Consider the following 10,356-nt stretch of genomic DNA (forward strand, 5'->3'; position numbering starts at 1 on the left):
AGGAAGTAGCTAGGGGAATTAATAGATGTGCCTTGGGAAATGAAAAAAAAATGTCATATCTTCTAAGAGAAGAGCCTGGGAAGGTAGTAATGCCAACTCTGTTGAGAGAGGATGAGAAACAGACAAGCCAAGATAAGCAGCAAGAAGATGAATACCAGGAATAACCAAAAGACAATGCCAGGCTTGAGCAACAAGCCAAGTAAGCCAACAGAAGTATCAAGAGCCTGAGAAATTACCTTCAGGAGACAATTAACATGAAAGCTGTTTCATGAGAGCCAGGTTTGGAGATCAAGACATAAGATTCTTTCTTCAGGTCACAGTAAAATTCAGGAATTTTATATGCTTCTACAATATGTATGTTGCACATGCAAAATGACAAGGAGTAGTAACTTTCAGTGTAGTTGGTGGAAACTATTCAAACTTAGAAGTATTATGAAATCATAGCCCTTACTCAACCCAGTGTACTGTCTAAACATATAAAACACATACAAATAGTTTTATAAGGAAATATAAAACACAAAGAACACCTGAGGAGTTCATAATGATCTGTATGGGGTCATCTTCATAATGGGGAATGTGAGCTTCTCCTTGCACTTTCTCACTTCTCCAGGGGTGCTGGTAGCAATTCTACCATAAGTTTTCTTTCAGGTGGTTTCTCTCCTTTTCTTTGGCATGGCATACTATGGCAAGGATCTGGAAAAAAGGTAAAATTCCCACAAGTCCCTCCTGCATTACTACCTTTAGCTGCCACCCTGCACTCAGTGACCCATCACAGGCAGAAAAATACAAACATGAAATGAGAGGGAATCTCAAAGGAGGAAACTCACCTCTGCTCAAGCTGGTATGCTTGTGACAGTTTTCTCCCTCTACCTCAGGGTCTTCATCTTGGGAATCATGATCTCACCTCTCTCAGAAGGACTGTATTTTTTAGATTTCATTGTGATTTTTCTATTTCCTGAGAATAGCCCATTCCCTAATTGACCCAGGAACTGAAATTCCCTGGCCATTTTTTAGAATGAGAGCCATCAGTGTGCCCTGTCATTCTGCAGGCAATTTAACGCCATGAACCATTCTCTCTGACCAAGAGGGTGTGTAAGTAAGTATGTACGTGTGTACCATTGCTCCTTTATACTCTTGGGGTGTAATTCTACACAGCCTGTGAACCTTGCAAAGTTATTCAGCCCAGTGCAAAAACTGAAGGCCCTCACTTGAGAAGGAGAAATCTTTGTATATTTGTATCCTACTGATGGTTAGAGTACACATCAATAAGAAATCCAATTAAGTTTCCCCCTTAGTGAGACAAAGCATGGCTAATTCTGAACATGTTTGGTGCTGTAGTTGGTCCCTTATGTGATAGAGCATCATTAGATGCTTTGATCTCAAGATGCCATCCTACACAACACTGAGTGTGTATGCAATGAAGAACAAGGGAGGTTATTTCATTAAGACACACACAATGAAACAACAGGCTTTTCCAGGTTTGTGACTTTCCCAGGAGATAGCTTGTACACTGCCTCTCCAAAGGTCAATGACTAAGCAAGTGAATTTCTAGCATGGCACTGGGACAGGGCATTACCACAGCTTTTGGTTTCATGACATCTAGATCTATTAGGACTGGAATTACCAGGCAAATACAAAAAAATACTGTTTTGTGGAAAGCTGCAGTTCCTTCCCAATTACAAAACTTTCAGTGATTTCAAAGACAAATATTTAAAATGTACCAACAAAATCTCTGGTATTGGCTTAATACATACACTTAAAATATCTGCTATGAAAGCAACACTTTCTTGTCCCTATGCCTACGTGGGTTTACATAGAGGAACAGAAAAGTTTCACCACCTCTTCTCTGCTATTTGTCATTTTCTGTATTTTTCACTCACAGCAGTAAAATGAGGAACATTTAGTATGTAAATTAATGAAGTGGCAATGTGAGTAATTTAACACCCTTATATTTTGAACATATTAGTATGAACTGGATATTAGCATCAGCTGGTGAGTCAGCTCCTCTGAGCACAGGAAGAATCAAGAACATGATCAACATAAAAATTTCTGTCATTCCTATTAAAATGCAAATATTTGTTCAGAAACCCTTATGATTAATTGGCATTAAGATTGCATTAGATTAAAAAAGGAGTCATACTGCTAGAACACCAGTAGAAAAGGTTTCTTTGATTGTTTTTTTCACTATAAGGGATGAATTTTAAAATGTTTCACTTACTTGGCTTTAAGACACCACTTCATCTGCCCCACCACAGTGGCTGTGACAGGAGCCAGCAGTCAGGGCTTAGGAACATGATAAATAAGGCAAGGAGCATGTGACCTTTCTACTGATATATCTTCTCAGGGCCTCTCAGTTAGTGATTTAGGGACTTGAGAAACTGGAAGTTGTGCCAATAATGGACTATGATCTGTGAAGCTGCCCAAGTTCTTTTTAAATTCACTTATGCTTTTAACAAATCCATTACAATGGATAACTTAATTTGATTACATACTTTTTGGAGAGGTAGTTTCCATTTCATTTAGTTATAACTTTTTACCTGATCCTATTGATTTCTTTGATGGTGGAAAATGATGCTTTAATCACCTTTTCTGTGCCATTCCTACATTTTGACACTTCTACCAGACCCTCCACAGTTATGTGGGACTTCTTATTATCTGAGATTAAGTTCTCCAATTCATTTCTCCCAGAGAGAAGGAATTCTATATATTTCTTCAACTTTGACAACATTCTCAATCTATGTTCTACTTTAATTGCTGCTTCTCTGACAAAGGTGAGCAGGTTTCCATGCAATATTCAAGGCACTGATAATCCATAGCTCACCAGCAGCTTCTTTGTTTTTTTTTTCCTTGTTATTATTTATTTGTTAATATTTGAGGATGCTCACACTCAAGTTACTGACAAAGCCTGGAAACCATCCCCTGCTTTCTCTTATACCATATGAATAGAAGACAGCAATAATTTCTATTATTACCAGGGGCTAACCCATAATGAAACAATGCTTTCAAAAAGTCTTTCTAGGGTGTTAATTTAGAGGCTGTTACAAACTTCTAATATAGATATTTTTTCCTGTGTGCTGTATTTCAGACTTTATGACCTCTTTATGGGGCATGATCTGCCCTTTTATCATCTTGTTTTTCAATAAAAATGAATTTTCTGAATCCCTATGCCATCACCTTATGATTAGTCTGTCCTAATAATTATGTGTAATCTGCAAACTTTGCCAACTCACAATTTATCCCTATACCAGATCATTTAACAGCAAGCTGGCCAGCTAGAGAAGCTTAAGGTGGTCTTTCATTCTTGCTAGAAATTTTTACCTGAAAGATGACTCTTCATTCCTTTATCTTAACTGCTTTTCCACTCGTAGCCAGTCTTGTCCTGTGAGAACTTCAGTGCACAGTTCATCAATAAAGAACCTTGTCAGCGCTTTTTTTCCCGTATTCAGATTAATAATTTGAATCTATATATGAACAACTTTTCAGTCCCACAATAGAGTTCTAGTAGGTTCTTAATGCATTACCTAAAAAACAATAAATCCTTCCTGCTCCAAACAGAAGTGAAATAGTAAATATTTGATCCTATTATTTTATGATGGTTAATGTTCAGTGCTACAATTTTGTTACAGTTATAAATATATAGGGTACAGGGGTTTTGGGGTTTTGGTATATGCCTCCAATATTTCTCAACAATTTTTAAAGAATAACAGCAGGTGAGCTATCTTTTGTGCCTACTGAACTGTATTTAAATTAAATATTAAGAGTCCTTTTGAGCACAGCATTTTTTATTTTTTGCTATTGCTTTTTAAGAATGTCTTCTAAAATATTATTTTTAATAATTACTTCTAAATTGACAGTGAAAACTCTAGATTCTCTCTTTCTGTTGTGAGAGACTGTTGGGCCAGCCCCATTCTCCATATTTTATTTATTGGCCAATACCAGCTGAAACAATTAATCCGGCTTTTCTATAGTGACTCTCTCCTGAGTGCTCCTTTCAACCCTGGCTATCCACAGCTAAACAAACTGACTTCGTTCTCCCTCTAATTAAAAAAAAAAATTAGAAAGCCATAATGCTCTCTTACTTCCATCTTGGAATGGTTTATTGGTACTGCTTGAAGGTAACTCAGTAATTCTCTTCTTCCATAACAATTTTTTAAAAAAATAGTCACTGTGTTTTCTGTGTTCCTGTTACCCTTCCCTTGGTTGGTGATTGTCTGCCACTGTTCCATTTTAAGGTTGCTGCAATCCCCTTGGCTGTTAAATGATGCTGTAAAGCAGATTCTAAAACCATGTGTTTTAGATACGGAATTTCAGCCCACAGTACTTACACAATGCATTTCCTGCAGCAGCTGGCTTTGTACCATATGTTGTACCTTCAGGACATGTTGTCCTGCTTTTTATATTTCTTCTAGAAGATTTGAAAAATTGCTTATTCTAATTAGTATTTCTTGGTCTTATGAACTGCTATTTTTCCTGAACCTCTAGAGAACTTCAGCACACCTGTGGACATCTATAAATCTTCCTGTTCTACATATTTGCATTATGGAGTGCTAGCTGTTTCTGCTGTGGCAAAAATCAATATGTCTTAAAGGATGAGATAATTCTGTATCAAGGCTAAGTAATTTGAATCAAGTATTTTAAGCATGTTAACCAAACCACACACCAGAGAAGTAATGATTAAATGTTATAGGGTAATTCCTTCTCAGACAAATTATCACAAGATATCTCACAGCAGTATCACTGAGCTATGAGCAAAAGCTTCCATAAGTAAAGCATCAAACTCTCATTATCACTGACTTTGCTATCAAAGCTTGTCATACAAAAATATGCAGATATTATAAATGGAGATCAAATGATATTCAAATTCCAGTAACCAAAAGCAATCATCTTAATATTGCTAGGTTTATATATCTTCTCAAGATTAGAAAGGAAATTTTAATGCACTTTTCATCTTATATTTTTTTTAATTCCTTGCCAAATCATTTTCTTTCATCATTCATACACACTGCATCATTATTACAGTCAGGTTGTGCAAGAGTGCAGAGCTAATTTTCTTCTTCAAAAAACTATGGAGGAGTCATAAAATGCATAACTACAGTTGTCATTTTTTTGTGTAACACTGTGAAAAACAATTCCTTGTTTTCTGAGTTTTGGTATACAGGGCCCTAAAATATGCATTTGGAAACAAATAAACAAATTGTAAAAACTGTTCCGAAGAATATGAGAAGGTAGCAAATGTGAACTGGGCATTTGGTGCTAACAGGCATGTGTGGTTGTGGGGTAGTTAGCAGCTCGTTCTTTGCACAGCATGACAGGCTCATCATTTAAAGCAATTGGTCTCAATCTAGTCAGGCCTCCTCTCAGGAGTTAGTTAATGAACATTACAGCTTCTTGGTGTCTTTATTTTCTTCACAGCTTACATCTCCCTTGCCACTGCACAAACAGGCTAAACTTCAACTGTGAGATGCTTAAGCTAGAGGTCTTTCTGGCCTGTGTTTTCACAGGCATGGGTTTGGGGTCTGGCTGTGACTGTCACAATAATTCATTAAAGATAGGCCATGCCACAGGGGCGGTTGTTTAAACAAGCTTAGGTCAGTGGTTCCCACCACTACATGGAGTGGACCTGCAGGTGGACAGCACTGCACACATTCTGCCACAAGTACACAGATGCTCATTTAGGTGATGCCCACACAATGCATTTGAGCCTCAGCCCAATATCCTTGATGCAAAGGCAAATTGAAGGCAGCCAGATGTGTTCAACATGAAGTGCAGTCAGAAAGCAACAAAACTATGCAGAAAACTATGCCTATCTCTCTCTCCACATCCCTACCTCCATGAATGCTTTAGAAGTGCTGTTTGACTAATCACTCCTTTCCAGGAAGGTGGTGTCAAAAAGTATTATCTGTTGGGTAGCTGTAAGTGTTTCACACACAAATGAATGCAACATCAGATATGAGAAATGTGAGAGAGTTGCCGAGGAGGGTGGTTAATAAAACATGTAAACCTCTCAGCTTCCATGTTCTCCCTCAAAGATAGCACAATCAGGAATTGGGATGTTCTCATCACTGAAATCAGAATGAAGCCTGTCTGGAGACTATGTACTGTTATTCATGCTGAACAGGTTTACCCAGTTCTATAAAGAGGGGTTGCAGTTTGCACTTCTCAGTGCATACTTGGTGTAGAAGTTTCCTTACCTCTTGAACTTACAAAGTGACAGCACAATTTACCCAGAAAAAAACATGCAGCATATCAATAAACTCAGTTCCTAATTAGCTCTCCTTCTATCTCCACTTCTAATACTGACAGATCTTGAATGAGCTTTTTGTTATGACTATTGACTTTAGCCCTTTGAAATATTGCTGAGTGGTGACCCAGAGGGGTGGAGGTGGAATTAGATTCAGTGGCACTTATTCCATCATCTGTTTGGTATGTTACTTCCTTTCACTCTGATGTTGGGAAGATCACACCCAGCCTTCACATTCCTTTCCAACAAGTTGTGTCAAGGAAAAGGGAGAAAGGAAGCTGCCCCACATACCGCTGGATATCAGAAAGGAAGGTCTTAATGAGGATGTCAGGATGTAATTTCTACAGAAATCAGCCCTTCCTTTTGTCAGTCCTAGGTCCAGCTGCTATAAACATTCCAATATCATCTTATGAAGTGAGGGCTCAAGAGATAGTACTGTATTCTCTAGGGTTATTTAATGTTCTTGGCTTATATTTAAAAAGAATGCTGAATTCTTAAACTCAACAGCAGTAATAAATCCCTGAAACTGAAATGAAATGATGGAGCTTGTTTTGGCTGGAATATCAAAGACAAGTGAAGTGATTAAAGCAGACAACAAAAACATGTAAAGTAAATTGCTTGCTGTCACACAATAGCAACCCATTCTTAACTAGCTGAAATTAAGAACTCTGCTATCTCTTTATTCATATATATTTTATATATATTAGAACTTCTTTATCTGCACTTTTTCTAGGTTTCAGCAATAACCACAATATTATATAATATAGCAGTAGCAAATAACCAGAAGACAGAATGCTGTGAAATACATAATCATGGAAATATATTTACAATATTCTTCCTTAAGAAATGTAAAAACAATGTTTGATCATATTTTGCAGTGACTCATATGTAAAACATTGCATGTATTTCTGTGACTCATTAAAATCTTCTTAAAACCAACTCATTCCTTAGAGAAGAATGTGCTGGAAATCCTTTATAGCATGCTTATAAACCTTTGTGATGGTATAGTAATTCAAGATAAATAAAGCACTTTACTAAAGTACTTCATTCCTAAGGGAAAAAAAATCTGCTAAACCAGAAACAAACAAAAATCTGTCTCAAAATATCTTATTCTTGTTTGTTTGTGGATTAAGGATTAAGAATCATGATATTTTATGGTCCATTAGAGTAATTTTGGTACTGAAAAGTAAATTGTGTTAAGCAACAGTATGAGGTTCAATAAGGCCAGGTGCTGCATCCCAACAACCGCAGGCAGTGCCACAGGCTGGGGCAGAGTGGCTGGAAAGGACCTGGGGGTGCTGGTGGCAGCAGCTGAACATGAGCCAGGCTGTGCCCAGGTGGCCAAGAAGGCCAATGGCATCCTGGCCTGGCTCAGCAATAGTGTGGCCAGCAGGAGCAGGGCAGGGATTGTCCCCCTGTCCTGGGCACTGGTGAGGCCACACCTGGAGTGCTGTGTCCAGTTCTGGGCCCTGACTACAGGAAAGACACTGAGGGGCTGGAGTGAGTCCAGAGAAGGGCAGGGGAGCTGGGGCAGGCTCTGGAGCACAAGTGCTGTGAGGAGCAGCTGAGGGAGCTGGGGGTGTTTAGTCTGGTGAAAAGGAGGCTCAGGGGTGACCTTGTCACTCCCTAGAACTGCCTGAAAGGAGACTGTGGTCAGGCGGGGGTTGGACTCTTTCCCTGGGTAGCATGTGACCGGAGAAGAGAGAATGGCCTCAAGCTGCACCAAGGGAAGTTCAGATTGGGCATTTGGAAGAAATCCTTCTCAGAAATGGTGATCAGATATTGGAAAAGGCTGCCCAGGGAACTGGTGGAGTCACCATCCCTAGAGATGTTCAAGAAACAGCTCAACATACCACTTTGTGTCGACAATCTGGTGTTCAAAGGTTGGACTTGATGAGCTTGGTCTTTTCCAGCATTAAGGGTTCTATTATTCTCCCATTGGATAAATAAGGTGCTTAAGCTTTTAGGGAATATTTGGACATTTTCAGTCCTGTATGAGGTTGGTCTGTTTTCAATTCTTTATGTTCATTACACAGGAAGAAAATTAATGGTGATCAGCCACCTTGAGAGTTAGAATGAGTTCTACAGCTATAACCACAAAAGCTGTGCAACGATGAAATCAGAACATTCCCCTTTGCTTGCCTGCGGCCATTTCTCAGTGACAGACTCCAATGACAGGACCATGTCCATGAATTTGGAAATCTGAATACTCACTTCAACTGCAAGACAAAATTCTGAACCGAGAAAGTGCAAGTTCATACACCGTGTCACAACCAGTCCTATTGAACTCATGGATGTACCCATGTCAAGAATTTCAGAAACACATTCATGGGAATATACATTTTTTAAAAATAATTTAATCACTGAGTTATTATTCTCCTATTATTCTCCATCATTGGTCTGAAGATCATTTCATTTTCCCACTCCTTTGCATTTGAGCACGGGATAAACCATCAGGACGATTATTATTGGTTTTGTTTTGATATGCTTCAATTCCCAAACTGGGTACCTGTTGATCTAAAGAATGGGTTATATTGCTCTAGTAAAAAAAAAAAAAAAAAAATTGCTTTAAAAATGGAGGTAAATACTACTATTACCACAGTAGAGCCAACTGACCCTCAGAATGACGTAGATTTGCCTCACTGTAAATCAGTACCAGGCATCACAAAGACAGTGAAATCTTGGCCTTATTTAAACAACTGTATTGGGTTTGCATGGCCAGTTTTTTGGTATCAGGGGTGCTATAGGGGAAGATTCCATGAGAAGTTGTGAGAAGCATCCTCCATGTCAGACATGGAGCCAATGCCAAACCAGCTCCAAGATGGACCCACCACTGGCCAAGGCCAAGTTCATTGGATATGGAGGCAGCATCTCTGCATTAATGTATTGCAGAAGTGAAAGGAGTTATCATGCAGATGTAATTTCAGCCAGAGAAGAGTAGGCAGAGAGAAACAACCCTGCAGACACCAAGGTCAGTGAAGAAGTGGAAGTGGGGGCAGGAGGAGCTCCAGGCACCAGAGCAGAGGTTCCCCTATAGCCCCTGGTGCAGCCCATGAAGGTCCCTGGGGATGCAGAGATCCACCTGCAGCCCCTGGAGGAGCCCCACACTGGAGCAGGTGGATGCCCAAAAAAAGGCTGCGATCCCATGGGAAGCCCATGCTGGAACAGGGTTCTAGCAAGGACCTGTAGACCCAGACAGAGGAGCCCATGCTGGAGCAGGTTTCCAGGCAGGACTTGTGACTTCATGGGGCACCCATGCTGGAGAAAGCTGTTCTTAATGGACTGCACCCCGTGGTAAGGGACTCACACTGGAGAAATTCATGGAGAACTGTCTCCTGTGGGAAGGAGCCCATGCTGGACTAGAGAAAGGAATCCTCTCCCTAAACAGCAGTAACCTGGAGGGAGGGGTGGGGAAAGGTATGGTTAAGATTCGTTTTAATTCTATTATACTGTGCTGATTTTTATTTTGACTGTAATAAATTCATTTATTCTCCCCAAGTCAAGTCTGTTTTGCACATGATGATAATTGAAGAGTGATCTCTCTCTATCCTTATCTCAGCTCACAAGGCTTTCATTGCACTTTTTTCTTCCCCATCCAGTTGTGAAGGAAGGTGAGAGAGCAGCTTTGGTGGGTACCTGGCATCCAGACAGTGTCAACCCACCACATACAAACAGTCATTGAATACAAGAAGGTCAGTATTCCATCCAGTTTCTTCAGTGGTTGGTAGAGAAGCTCACTCCCCCACCAAATCACAGAAAACTTAACAAGTTTTTCTGCTTTTTTGCTTATCTGTCTTTAACATGCTTTGAATTATACATGTAATCATTATCACAAAGAATTCTGATTTACCTATTATTTAAATTAGACCCTCCAAGATCAAAACTACTACAAATTTCCAGTGACACCATTGTCCTATGGAAATTTTGTCAACATTTCAGCATTTCTTCAAAAACACCATGCAAGTAACAAGGGACAGAAAGGAAGATTGGACACAGGAAGAAAATTCTGTTGTTCTAGCTCCCCCTGAAATATAATAATTATGCAAGGGAAATTTTAAACAAAGGTGGAGATAATAATAAAAAGAACAATAAGATTTTGTGTTGGAAGGAAAACT

This window comes from Cyanistes caeruleus, chromosome Z (assembly GCF_971803275.1).
Source record: "Cyanistes caeruleus chromosome Z, bCyaCae1.hap1.1, whole genome shotgun sequence".
Lineage (NCBI taxonomy): Eukaryota > Metazoa > Chordata > Aves > Passeriformes > Paridae > Cyanistes > Cyanistes caeruleus.